Raw genomic sequence first — 13,004 nt, forward strand, 5'->3', positions numbered from 1 at the left:
GTTTATAGACATATTATTTCTTATGTTCCCCCAAACCACAAAATCAAATGGACACACACCACCAGTAAGTCTCTCTCCGTCTACTCATATCTGGGAGCTAATAACTATTACCTCGCTGGTTTTTAAATACATATAGAACGAAGGTTTAAGATCAGTTTTGCGAATTTAAGTTCTGGTTAGGGACAAGAGAGAAAAGACTCCAGACAGGACTACGGAGTGGAAGAAAAAAAAGGGATGTTGAGTACCTATGAAGTCAGTGGACAAATTTCCTCAGAAAACTTCTCTAGCTTGTATAATCAGTGATTATATCAACCCAGCGAGGGACACTTTTTTTTTCCAGATAATATTCCTTACTCCATATCCTAAGATATACAGAATTGCTTTTAAGATCTGAGACGGCTCCGAAAAGGATCACAACCATTTGAATGTCATTTCCTTACTAGACAGTGTCTGTCATTGTCAAATGTTTGGACACCACGAGGTCATGTCCTCCTTGTGAAGTAATTACCGTTTCACGTGTTATTTTATTTTATTTATTAAAGATTTTATTTGGGGTTCCTGGGTGGCTCAGTCGGTTTGGCGTCTGCTTTCTGTTCGGGCCCTGATCCCAGGGTCCTGGGATGTAGCCCTGCATCGGGCTCCCTGCTTTTACCGGGGAGCCTGCTTCTCCCTCTCCCACTCTCCCTGCTTGTGTTCCCTCTCTTGCTGTGTCTCTCTCTGTCAATAAAAATATTTAAAAAAAGACTAGCTCCATCATGGGACTCCTGGGTGGCTCAGTCAGTTGAGCTTCTGACTTTAGCTCAGGTCATGATCTCAGGGGTATGGGGTTGAGCCCTTTGTCAGGCTCCCTGCTCAGCACAAAGTCGGCTTGTCCACCTCCCTCTGCCAACCCACCCCCACCCCCACCCCCACCTCCTGGCTCATGCACTCTCCGTCTCTCTCAAACAAATAAAGAAAATCTTAAAAAAAAAAAAAAAAGCTCCATCTTTATTTGTGGAGACCACGTCTTTTTTTTTTTTTTTTTTTTTGAGACCATGTCTTATAAATACAGCTTCCTGGGCGCCTGGGTGGCTCAGTTGGTTAAGCGACTGCCTTCGGCTCAGGTCATGATCCTGGAGTCCCTGGATCGAGTCCCGCATCGGGCTCCCTGCTCAGCAGGGAGTCTGCTTCTCCCTCTGACCCTCCCCCCATCTCATGTGCTTTCTCTCTCATTCTCTCTGTCTCTCAAATAAATAAATAAATAAAATCTTAAAAAAAAAAGAAATGAAAACTTTTCAAAAAAAAATAAATACAGCTTCCTGTTGCAGGCAAATAAGAGGTTTACTCTTTTTTTTTTAAACTTTTTTTTAAAGATTTTTTTATTTATTTGAGAGAGAGAGAATGAGAGACAGAGAGCACGAGAGGGAAGAGGGTCAGAGGGAGAAGCAGACTCCCCGCAGAGCAGGGAGCCCGATGCGGGACTCGATCCCGGGACTCCAGGATCATGACCTGAGCCGAAGGCAGTCGCTTAACCAACTGAGCCACCCAGGCGCCCAGGTTTACCCTTTTTTACATTAGATATTTCCGATTGCTGCTGTAACAAATTTACTGGCTTAAAAACAACAGAAATTTATTCTCTTACAGTTCTGGAAGCCAGGAGTCTGAAATGAATCTTATGAGGCTAAAATCAAGGTGTGGGCAGAGTGGTTCCAGGGGAGATTCTTTTCTTTGCCTTTTCCAGCCTCTGGTGGCTGTCCATATTCCTTGCAGCAGAATAAACTGCCTTCCTTATCACATTGCCTTCTCCTTTTCTATATTCAAATCTCCCTCTGTCCCCAACTTTGTTTTTTTTTTTTAAAGATTTTATTTATTTATTTGACAGAGAGAGACACAGCGAGAGAGGGAACACAAGCAGGGGGAGTGGGAGAGGGAGAAGCAGGCTTCCTGGGGAGCAGAGAACCCGATGCAGGGCTCGATCCCAGGACCCTGGGATCATGACCCGAGCCGAAGGCAGATGCTTAACCATTTAAGCCACCCAGGCACCCCTGTCCCCAACTTTGTGATTACATGTAGAGCTCACCCAGATTTATCCACCCCAGATAATCATCCCATTGAAAAACTCTCATATTAATCACATATGAAAAAAAAAAATCGGGCACCTGGGTGGCTCAGTTGGTTAAGCGACTGCCTTCGGCTCAGGTCATGATCCTGGAGTCCCTGGATCGAGTCCCGCATCGGGCTCTCTGCTCAGCAGGGAGTCTGCTTCTCCCTCTGACCCTCTTCCCTCTCGTGCTCTCTATCTCTCATTCTCTCTCCCTCTCAAATAAATAAATAAAATCTTCATAAAAGAAGAAAAAAAATCACGTCTGCAAAATTTCTATATACTATCTGGGAGCCTTATTCAACCTACCACAGATATCAAGTTAAAGTCACTATTTGTTGAAATTGTGTAAAACTTCCAAAGGTTCAACTTCTGTTTATGCTTATGGCTATAGTTGTCCTAATAGTAGCTGTTAAAGATATTGTCTGTGCAATGGGATACCCAATTGGTAAAATATTTAGACTTCCACTTCAAAACACACAAAAATATTAATTTCACATGGATAGGCTTTAAGGTACAACACGAATTACAGCTCTTAAAAGGTCATGGAAGCAGGATGCCTGGGTGGCTCAGAAGTTAAGCGTCTGACTCTTGATTTTGGCTCAGGTCATGATCTCTGGGTTGTGAGATAGAGCTCCACAATGGGTGTGGAGCCTGCTTAAGAGTCTCTCTCTGGGGGCGCTGGGTGGCTCAGTTGGTTAAGCGGCTGCCTTCAGCTCGGGTCATGATCCCAGGGTCCTGGGATCAAGCCCCACATCGAGCTCCCTGCTCCACGGGAAGCCTGCTTCTCCCTCTCCCACTCCCCCTGCTTGTTTTTTTCTCTCTCGCTGTCTCTCTCTGTCAAATAAATAAATAAAATCTTTAAAAAAAAGTCCCTCTCTGTCTCTCTACCTCTTGCACATTCTCTCTCTCTCTCTCCCTGTCTAAAAGAAAAAAAGAAAAAGAAAAACAAAGGACATGGAAGAAATTCCCTTTGTTAAATATACAGAGCAGATTTTGTCAAAGCAGATATAAAAAGCATCATCATAAAATACATCAAAATAAATTCAATTACATTAAATTGAAGGGCTTCTGTTAATTATAAAATATTATAAAAATTGAAATGAAATGCACAATTCAGGAGATATTTGAATACTCTACAATGATTTATCATGTAGTATTATGGATCGGGGAGCTGGTCAAAACAAGGACAAGTGCTCAGGTGTCCTCCATCAGTCAGTTATACCCTGGAACCAGGGGTCTCGGTGTCAACGTGTGGAGTCAGTGGTTTTGGAAAACACATGATGACCCCGACCAGTCACTCCTTAGATGTTATCTATTGCGCTGGAAGACTCAAAGGAATCATTAACTTCTTGACCTTTACAAGAAGGACCTACATTATAGGTACTATAAGGCATGTGTAGAGTAGGGGTGCTCGTCCTAGCAAGAATAGAAGCAGGAAAAGGAGCAAAAGCAGTTCTTTATCAGATCCCTTCAGTTTCCTTATCTCATGATCACATTGCTTCCGATTTATGTATAATTAGAATCACAGGCATCAGTCAAATTCAGATTAACCACAGTCCTCCACAGGCAGGGATGAGACTTTTGATTGTATCACAAAGAAATGCTCTTAAGTCTGAGTGTCTGTTTCCTGATGTTAACTTTGCACAATGGGTCAACTGTTATTAGGTTTCTTTATCCACTATAAGGTTTGCCAACTGTGATGAGGGAACAGAAGGCAAGCTGAGGACAAAACGGAAGCTGACACCCCACAATCCCCTGCCCCCCATGGGATTTATGTGACTTCTCCTCAGGCACTCCTGGCTGCCCTAAAGGAAAAACAAATGGTTAATTTATAGAGATCACAATCCTACAAGACAGGAGTCTCCCTCAGTTTTACAAATGTCTTTGCAATCTACAAGAACAAAGCATTTCTATCAATGGCCTAGCTTCCAGAAGGGAATGTAGATACAATTAAATGTCCTTATTATCTGCAGCCCATTGACAGATACTTGAAGCAGGGAGAGTGTAATGTCTCTCCAGAAAGTTCCCAACTATCTTAATGTTAATGCCTTACTAGAAGGAAAAACAACCTTAACTTGACAATGGCAAGGCCTCTGGTATCCTGTGAGTCTTAACATACAAAAATCCTTTTGAAACCTCCCTTTTCCTTACCTTCCCCAACCCCATAGTATATAATCAGCCAGCCCTCACAGCCCAGTGCTTTAATGAACCACCATTTTGCACCAGAATTCTTTCTTGGTCCTTGGCTCTGAACCTCACCTATACTCTATTTTTTTTTTTTAAGATTTTATTTATTTATTTGACAGAGAGAGACACAGTGAGAGAGGGAACACAAGCAGGGGGAGTGGGAGAGGGAGAAGCAGGCTTCCCGTGGAGCAGGGAGCTCGATGTGGGGCTTGATCCCAGGACCCTGGGATCATGACCCAAGCCGAAGGCAGATGCTCAACGACTGAGCCACCCAGCCGCCCCTAAGCCTCACCTATATTCTAAAACTTCATCAACTGGACTATTATCTATTGTGCCAGCTGTTGTTATAAGTTTTTTGGTTAAAGTAATTGCCTGATGATCTTTGGTTAGATCCATTACTTCATAAGCTGTTGAGACATGTCTGTATTCTACGTCATTTTAACAAGACTTACGCATTTATTACCTAGAAATCATATATAAAGAAAATTTTCCTAATTTTCTACTTTTTTACCCTGAAATGCAGTCTGTACACCAAAGGGAGGGAAGTGCTGGATAGCTTTTCTTTCTCTAGCCATTTTCATAATGTCCGTTGGACAGGAGCACGCCATTGCCTAGTGCCCCTCAGGACGGATCTAGGCCTTCTCTCCTGGAGTCAGCTGCGGAATTCGCAACCTCCGTGGTGCCCTGGGCAAACTACATTTTCCGGAATCCAATGAAGGCTTAGCTAGTAGGCGTTTCCTTTTGAGCACCAAGGGTCAGGGCGTGACCTCCGGTGTCCGGAGCGTGGTGCTCCTTTTGGTTGCTCCTGGGTCTGTTTCAGTGCGGTCCACGCAGGCCGGGGGACAGCGGGGGCCCCGGCCTGGGTGTCCGCTCGGTCCACAGAGTCCGGCGGCGGCTGCCGCGCCCGGGGACCCGCTCAGGTAAAAATCGTCGTCCGCCCTTCGCAGGTCTCCCCGCCCTCCCCCCTACAGATCCTAAAGACCCGACCAGGGGGCGCCTGCCTGAGTCCCTGCCGCCCAGGCCCCGGTGTCAGGACAGGTGATGTAGGAAAGACATTGGGATTTAAAGCCCAGGGCCAAGAAAGAATTCTTGAGATGTCTTTGGTGCAAAAAGGTGGTTTTATGAAAGCACAGGGATAGGACCTGGGGGCAGAAAGAGCTGCACTGGGGTCACGTATATCCTTTCCAATTGGGAGGGGGTTGGGGTAGTGTAAGTCTCTAAGGAATTTTGGAATCAAGGTTTCCAGGATCTTGAAGGGGCTAGCTGTTGTTGGGAAAGGGTCATTTTACTGTCTAATAAACCGGAGTCATGAGACCCTTCAGATGTACCTCAGTGGGTCATATACTTGGGGGATGATCGCCAAAGTGTATCTTGTGCGGGGGGAGAGATGAAGCTTACAAGGGAATTTTTATGGTAAGGTAGAGTTACAGGATCCTGGGGTTGCGCCGTTACCTGTTGCCCTTAGCAAGGTATTAACATTGAGGCCGTTGAGTCCCTAGAGGAATTGTACTCTGCCCATTTCAAGGACTTGTCAATGGGCTGTAGGTAGTGGGGAAATTATTAATAATTTTACTTCTGCCTTTGTTTCCCACACAACAGGGAAGCGCCGATGGGGGGGAAGGGGGCCGTGTGTGAGCCGGCTGGTGCGGAGGCTGGGGGGGGGGCAGGCCCTGAGGCAGGAGGATTCTGCCCTCGGGGAACAGAGAGCATGAGACAGAGTCATGCCTGGAGTAGCCGGCAGAGGTGTGTTCCTTCGTGTGAGGACTCCAGATGCCCAAGGAGAGTTTTGGCCAAAGGAGGGACACCTTCTCCGTTAGGTTTTTAAAACTTCCCCAAGGAGGGGCACCTGGTTGTGCAGTTAGTTAAGCCTTCAACTCTTGGTTTTGGCTCAGGCCCTGATCTCGGGGTCGTGAGATGGAGCCCTGTGTGGGGCTCCCCGCTTAGCAGGGAGTCTGCTTCAGATTCTCTCTTCTTTTCCCTCTGCCCCTCCCACCCATTCTCTGTCTCTCTCAAATAAATACATAAATTTTTAAAAACTAAAACTCCCCCAAGGACTTCAAAGAAAGAGCAGATTGGAGGAGGGTGATGAGTTCATTGAGGTCACTGCTGGTCAGAGGCGACACTGAGGCCCAGGAGTGAGACAGCTACCCTTAGGTCACCTAGCTCCAGGGTTAGGGACGAATACAGGGAAGAATGAACCCATTGAACTCCACCATGAACCTATTTCTCTAATGCCTGTCTCTTTGCACATGTTCCCATGACTGCAGAAGCTCTTATGAAACCCGCACAGATCATCGGAGGGCCCAACCTCTACCCCCATTTTCTCTGGATTGTGGTGTCGGAGGACTTAGTGCTTCTATTCCTCTTCCAGACCTTAAGTCAGTATCTTGTTGAAACCCCGAGCCCTGGGGTATGTCTGTGTCCACTTTATGTAGAGGTAATCCCATTACTGGCAACCAGTATAAACAGGTGTGGAGGGTTCTTCCAGGAACTGGTTCCAAGATTTCCAAATGCTTACAGGTAAAAGTGAGCTGGTGGTGGTCAGGAAACCACAGGTCTCCTTTCTTTCATTCATTTATTTATTTATTTTAGATTTTATTTATCATTTGACAGAGAGAGAGAGCACAAGCAGGGGGAGCAGCAGAGGGAGAGGGAGAAGCAGGCTCCCCGCTGAGCAAGGAGCCTGCCATGGGGCCCGATGCCAGGACCCTGGGATCATGACCTGAGCCGAAGGCAGACCCTTAACCAATTGAGCCACCCAGGTGCTCCTCCTTTCATTTATTTTATTATTATTATTTTTTAAGGATTTCATTTATTTATTTGAGAGAGAAAGTGAGAGAGAGAGAGCATGAGCAGAGGGAGGTAGGAGGAGAAGCAGACTCCCTGATGTAGGACTCGATTCCAGGACCTGAGCTGAAAGCAGACACTCAACTGACTGAACCACCCAGGCACCCCCCCTTTTTTAAGATTTTATTTATTTATTTGAGAGAGAGAGAGTACAAGCAGGGGGAGGGGCAGAGGGAGAGAGAGAGAAGCAGGCTCCCCATGAGCAGGGAGCCCTCTCCTTTCTTTTAGAGGAGATAAAAAAGCAGAGGACAATAGTCAGGATAAGAATGGTTGCCTGAAAAGGTGTTTGTCTGTCTTGAGGTGGTGGGAGGTTTGGATCAGAGGAGGGAGAGGCCATCTTACCAAGGTCTTAACAGGTTGTAGAGTGGAGGACAGACTGGAGTTGGGGGAGGAGGAAGGGAAGAGTAGAGGCTATTGCCATAGTCCAAGGGATGGTTAATGGGTGAGAGCAGTGGCTTAGGAAAAGTGGTTGGATTCTGGCCGCAGAAGGAGGATGTCCTGGGGACAGGATATGGCAGGTGACCAAGGCTTCCAAGGGAAAAATGGGCATGGGAGGCCTAGGGGTAATTGAAGCAAGGGGACCGTCAGGTTGGAGTTGGTGCTCATTCACTGCTCTGTGGCCTCCTCCAGGATTTTTTGGTGACTTTGGTGTGCTCTGGATGTCTCATTCAACCTAGAAGATGAGATCAGGGACAAATGTCATCTGTTACGGTCAGTAGGCCTTGGGTGGGCCACCAGTGGCCTGAGCCTTGAATGGAGGTCAAGTGGACAGAGGAAGAGGAAGGTCAACTGCTAAGCGAACAGCAAGTACAGTATAGAAGTGGAAGAGGGATGGGGCGCCTGCGTGGCTCATTCGTTAAGCGTCTGCCTTAGGCTCAGGTCATGGTCCCAGGGTCCTGGGATCGAGCCCCACATTGGGCTCCCTGCTCCGCGGGAAGCCTGCTTCTCCCTCTCCCACTCCCCCGCTTGTGTTCCCTCTCCCGCTGTGTCTCTCTCTGTCAAATAAATAAAATCTTAAAAAAAAAAAAAAAAGAAGTGGAAGAGGGCTGTAGGTATCTGAATTCAACACATGATTCTTGTTGCCAACACTGAGGCAAGGACTGGAGCCAAGCAGGGAGGCCTTCAGTGAAGACTTTGGCATTAGCACCACTAACGAGAGCCATGGGAAGTCTAGGTCACTATTGATTCCTGTACGAATTTGACAAGCATCCTCTGGATGCCGTTTGCTAAATGTGGTATAAGGCCTGAAATTAAGTCCCAATATTATATGCTACCTTAACATACGGTGAAACCAGGACAACCTCAAATGGCCTGAGCACCAGGTCCCCACTTCGCTCTGCTCCTGCAGATAAGGTCTTTTTTTTTTCTTTAATTAAAAAAATTTTTTTAAGTTTTTTTATTAAAGATTTTATTTATTTATTTGACAGAGAGAGAGAGCGAGAGAGGTAACACAAGCAGGGGGAGTGGGAACGGGAGAAGCAGGCTTCCCCCTGAGCAGAGAGCCCGATGTGGGGCTCGATCCTAGGACGCAGGGATCACGACCTGAGCTGAAGGCAGACGCCCAACGACTGAGCCACCCAGGCGCCCCAATTTAAAATTTTTTTAAAGTAGGCTCCACACCCAGCATGGAGCTCGATGGCAGGGCTTCAACTCATGACCCTGATACCAAGACATGAGCTCAGATGAAGAGTCGGATGCTTAACTGAATCACCCAGGTGCCCCACAGATATGGTCTTCTAACTAAACCCTTTTTATAAAAGGGATTAGGAATAGTTCCTGCTTATCTCTGTAGTGGGTTTCACTTCCTTGTCTGCTCTTTCTGGTTATTCAGAAAAGAGAATTGTATCCTCTTGTAGGAACCAGGGGGCACCTACCCTCTTGATACTAAATAATTGAATCCCACAGCTGCGGGTTGTTCAGTGTTTTCCAGAGTGTAACCCCATGTAGCCCTATGTGGTGTGTGGTGGCCTCCTATCCCAGACTGTGAATATGTATGGTTAATAAGATGCTGCTAGTCACCTCTGTCCAGTATTCTTGTGTGTCTGGCCATTCCCATAACTCTTAAGTAGGAATCCCACCGTCAACAGTGGAGTGAAAAGGAGGTGCTCAAAATACTTGAACATGTGTGGAGGCCAGGCAGATTCTTAAGTAGAGGGATGATGAGGTGGTGGTGGACATGGGCAGAGCTGTGGTATGGAAGATGTGAGAGATGGGCAGTCTCCATGTAGACATGGAGAGACAGTATGTCTGAGGGTCCCAGGGTCCTGGTGTTGGGGCTTACATGACGTTGTCCATACCAGGGAAATTGCCTGGCAGGGGTGTTGAATGCCTGTATGCCAGGTTCACAGTTTAGATACCTGTTTGCCTGCCTGCTTCTTATTGCTGATGGCTGGGCCTAGTAATTAATGGCCCCATAAGGAGACAACAGCACCCGTAGCACCAAGCCCATAGTTTCTACTCTGAGTTGGGGAATTGGGAGGATGGGCATGGGATAGGCATATGTGAGAATGGACTATAGGTCTTTGGGAAAGTGGCTATTTGTGGTTTCATTTCTCCCAATCATGGCAGGTCAGTGTGACCTTTGAGGATGTGGCTGTGTACTGCTTCTCCTGGGAAAAATGGGGTCTCCTTGCTGAGGCTCAGAGATACCTGTACCATGATGTGATGCTGGAGAACTTGGCACTTGTGGTCTCACTGGGTAAGGCCCTCAAATGTACCCCTGTACCATGAGCTAGTCTCTGCTCTTCCCCTTTATCCATTGGCATGTCAGCCCTTTTCACATCAGGACCCTGGGCACTGCTTCCTTCCCGGCTCCCTGAATAGGTGCTACGGTTGTTAGGGCTGGGGTGTGAACACTGCCCTCTCCTTCCTTGAGTAGGCCTGACACCTGTTATTCCTAGCCTGGAAGGTATGGATCCAGAATCAGAAGACTTGCAGTCATGGATTCCATCTTGCTTGCCTTCTCTGGAGAAGGCAATCCATCTCCAGGTGAATTTTCCAGGTCCAAGCTACCCTAGGTTCTACTTCGTTCCTCTAGCTAACATTTCCTCATTCTTCCTGTGCCAGAAATTGCCATTGCTGACTTGGGTTCATGATTTATGTTGACCATGGGCTATTCTTCAGGTTCTCTTTGTAATATTTAGTTTCCCTTCTTGTGGTCTGTCATGTGCTGAGTTAATTTTGTTCAGTGAGAGCTGCTTTTCGGTCCTGTCTTTACCTTAGTATTTGAATCATCCAGGTTCTGTGTAGTTGGTCATTCAAGAGGTGTGGAGAGGTTCACAGGATGGAAAGGAATCCAAGTGAAGCAAGACAAATTCAAACATAGCCTGGTCCTAAGAAGTGTCACCTGGGGGAGGGGCATGACACCAGGGCTGTGTACAAATCATACCAGAGACCTATTTGCTTGTCTTTTGGTGCCAATCACAGTGGCACCCACACCTCATTTTGGCCTCTCTTTACCCATTCTTCACATTTACCCACCTCGTCAGCTCTACTACTTGTCTCTTTACTCTTTTAGCTCGGGGATAATCCTCATCTCTCTAGACTCCACATCTCAGTGCTTTTTCATACTGGTCCATCTGCAATGTTTAGACATTGGCGTATACATTTGTGTCATGAGGTAGGCACATTCTTAATCTCTGAACAACAGCAACTCTGTTGCAGTTGGATTTTCAAGGACCTGGACATAAGATTTGACATAGCACTCATGTGTCACCAATTGCTGCTGAAAGTTGTTTGCAGAGGAATGAGGTGTAGATCCTGCCTGTTCTCTTTGTGTCACATCTCATGATTTTGCCCTTCATCTCACAAGATGTCATCTTCAATCAGCCAATACTGCTAAGCAGCCTCATCCTCAACATGAACCCAACCGCCCTGTCCTACAGATAATCCCATGGACTCATTCTTGGGTTTGTCAGACATACATTTGTAGTAGTGCTGTCTCCCTACACAAAGTCAACATGTACTTCACCAGCATTTCTCTGCTTATAGGTTGTTAGCATGGAGCAGAGGATGAAGAAGCACTTTCTGAGCAGCATATTTCAGTTCAAGGGGGTTCACAGATCAGGACTGTCAATGCAGGTCTATCTTCCCAGAAGGCCAACCCCTGTGAGGAGCGTGGCTTGATCTTGAGTGACATTTTTCATCTGGGCGTACCAGGGGACACATCACAGGCAGAAATTATGCATGTATGCGGCATGTAAGAAACTATTTTATTTCAGAGCAAATGTTCATCAGCACCAAAAGCAGGGCACTGGAGAGAAACTATTGAGGAGCAATGTAAGGAGAGCCTTATTTGTGAATAACTGCAAATTCTGTGTGTCAGGGGGGAGGTTGGGAAGGACTTCCTGGACAACTCAGGATTTCATCATCAACAGGCCACACACACCAGGGAGAAGTCAAATAGTGGAACCAAGTGTGGGTATGCTTTTCCAAGGGAAAATACTCATTACAACAGGGGAGACTGCACAGAAACCTTCAGCTGCAAATATCCATTTGTTCAGTGCCAGACAATCTGCCCTGGAGAAAGATGTTATATGGACAGTGAATGTGGGAAATCCTTTAGCCAAAATTCCCACCTCATTAGACATCAGTGAGTTCACACTGGAGAAAGGCCTTATGAGTGCAGTGAATGTGGGAAATCTTTTAGCCAAAACTCTAATCTTATTCAACATCAGAGAATTCACACTGAAGTAAGGCCTTATGAGGGCAGTCAATGTAGGAAATCTTTTTGCCAAAGCTCTGCTCATCCAAACATATACAAAAATTCCAAGTATTTTGGAGCTGCACTGCAATAGGAGAGTTCACACTGCAGAAAGGCTTTATGAACGTAGTGAATGTGAGAGATCCTTTAGATATATGTCCAACCTCATTACATATCAGAGTTCACACCAGAAAAAGGCCTTATGAATGCAGTCAGTGTGGGAAATCCTTTAGGAAAAGCTCTGCACTCCTTCAACATTGGAGAGTTCACACTGGGAAAAGGCCTTACGAATGCAGCGAATGTGGGAAATCATTTCGCCAAAATGTGGTGCTCCATCAACATCAGAGGGTTCACACTGGAGAAGAACCTTATCACTGCAATGAATGTGAGAAATCATTTAGACATATATCCAGCCTCATTGCACATCAGAAAGTTCACACTGGAGAAAGGCCTTATGAATGCAGTGAATGTGGGAAATCCTTTGAGAAAAGCTGTTCACTCGTTTACCATCGGAGAGTACACACTGGAAAAAGGCCTTACAAATGCAGTGAATGTGGGAAATCATTTCGTCAAAATTTGTGCTCCTTCAACATCAGAGGATTCACACTGGAGAAAAGCCTTATCAGTGCAGTGAATGTGAGAAATTCTTTAGCCAAAGCTCTACCCTCACCACACGTCAGAAAATTCACACTGAAAAATGACCTTATAATTTGAGGAATGTGTGCAATCCTAGAATGACAGCTTCAGGCCCTTAAAATACCAAAATGCTTACTCGGAAGAAAAGAATGCACTGTATGTTGAAATCTCCTACTAAAAACACCAGCCTCATGAAACAGAGTTCACACTGCATCAAGGTCTTATGAATAAAATGAATGTGAGAAAGCCAGAAGCCCAAAGCCTTCACTCTTTGGATACCACAGATTTAACATGGGTAAAAATATCTTTCATGTGCAGGGATGTACAATTTACTTTTTCCATATATCAAAACTTGGGGCGATCCCTAATGAGAGCGCTGTCTGAATTGAACCTCATCCAAACATATACAAAAATTCCAAGTATTTTGGAGCTGCACTGCAACTTTTTAACTTGCCCATGGCCCTTCCAGATTTATGCCACTGGTAGTTTCTGCAGAAGCCATTTCACCTCTACCACCTGGCAGGTGTCTGTAGTATACATCATTCATCC

General features: G+C 46.0%; 1 pseudogene; it reads left to right on the forward strand.

The window, feature by feature from the left end:
- The first annotated feature begins 6,527 nt into the window (after positions 1–6,527).
- On the forward strand, positions 6,528–12,520 carry LOC113936239 (annotated as a pseudogene).
- The last annotated feature ends 484 nt before the right edge of the window (positions 12,521–13,004 follow it).

Source organism: Zalophus californianus, chromosome 17 (genome assembly GCF_009762305.2).
Source record: "Zalophus californianus isolate mZalCal1 chromosome 17, mZalCal1.pri.v2, whole genome shotgun sequence".
Lineage (NCBI taxonomy): Eukaryota > Metazoa > Chordata > Mammalia > Carnivora > Otariidae > Zalophus > Zalophus californianus.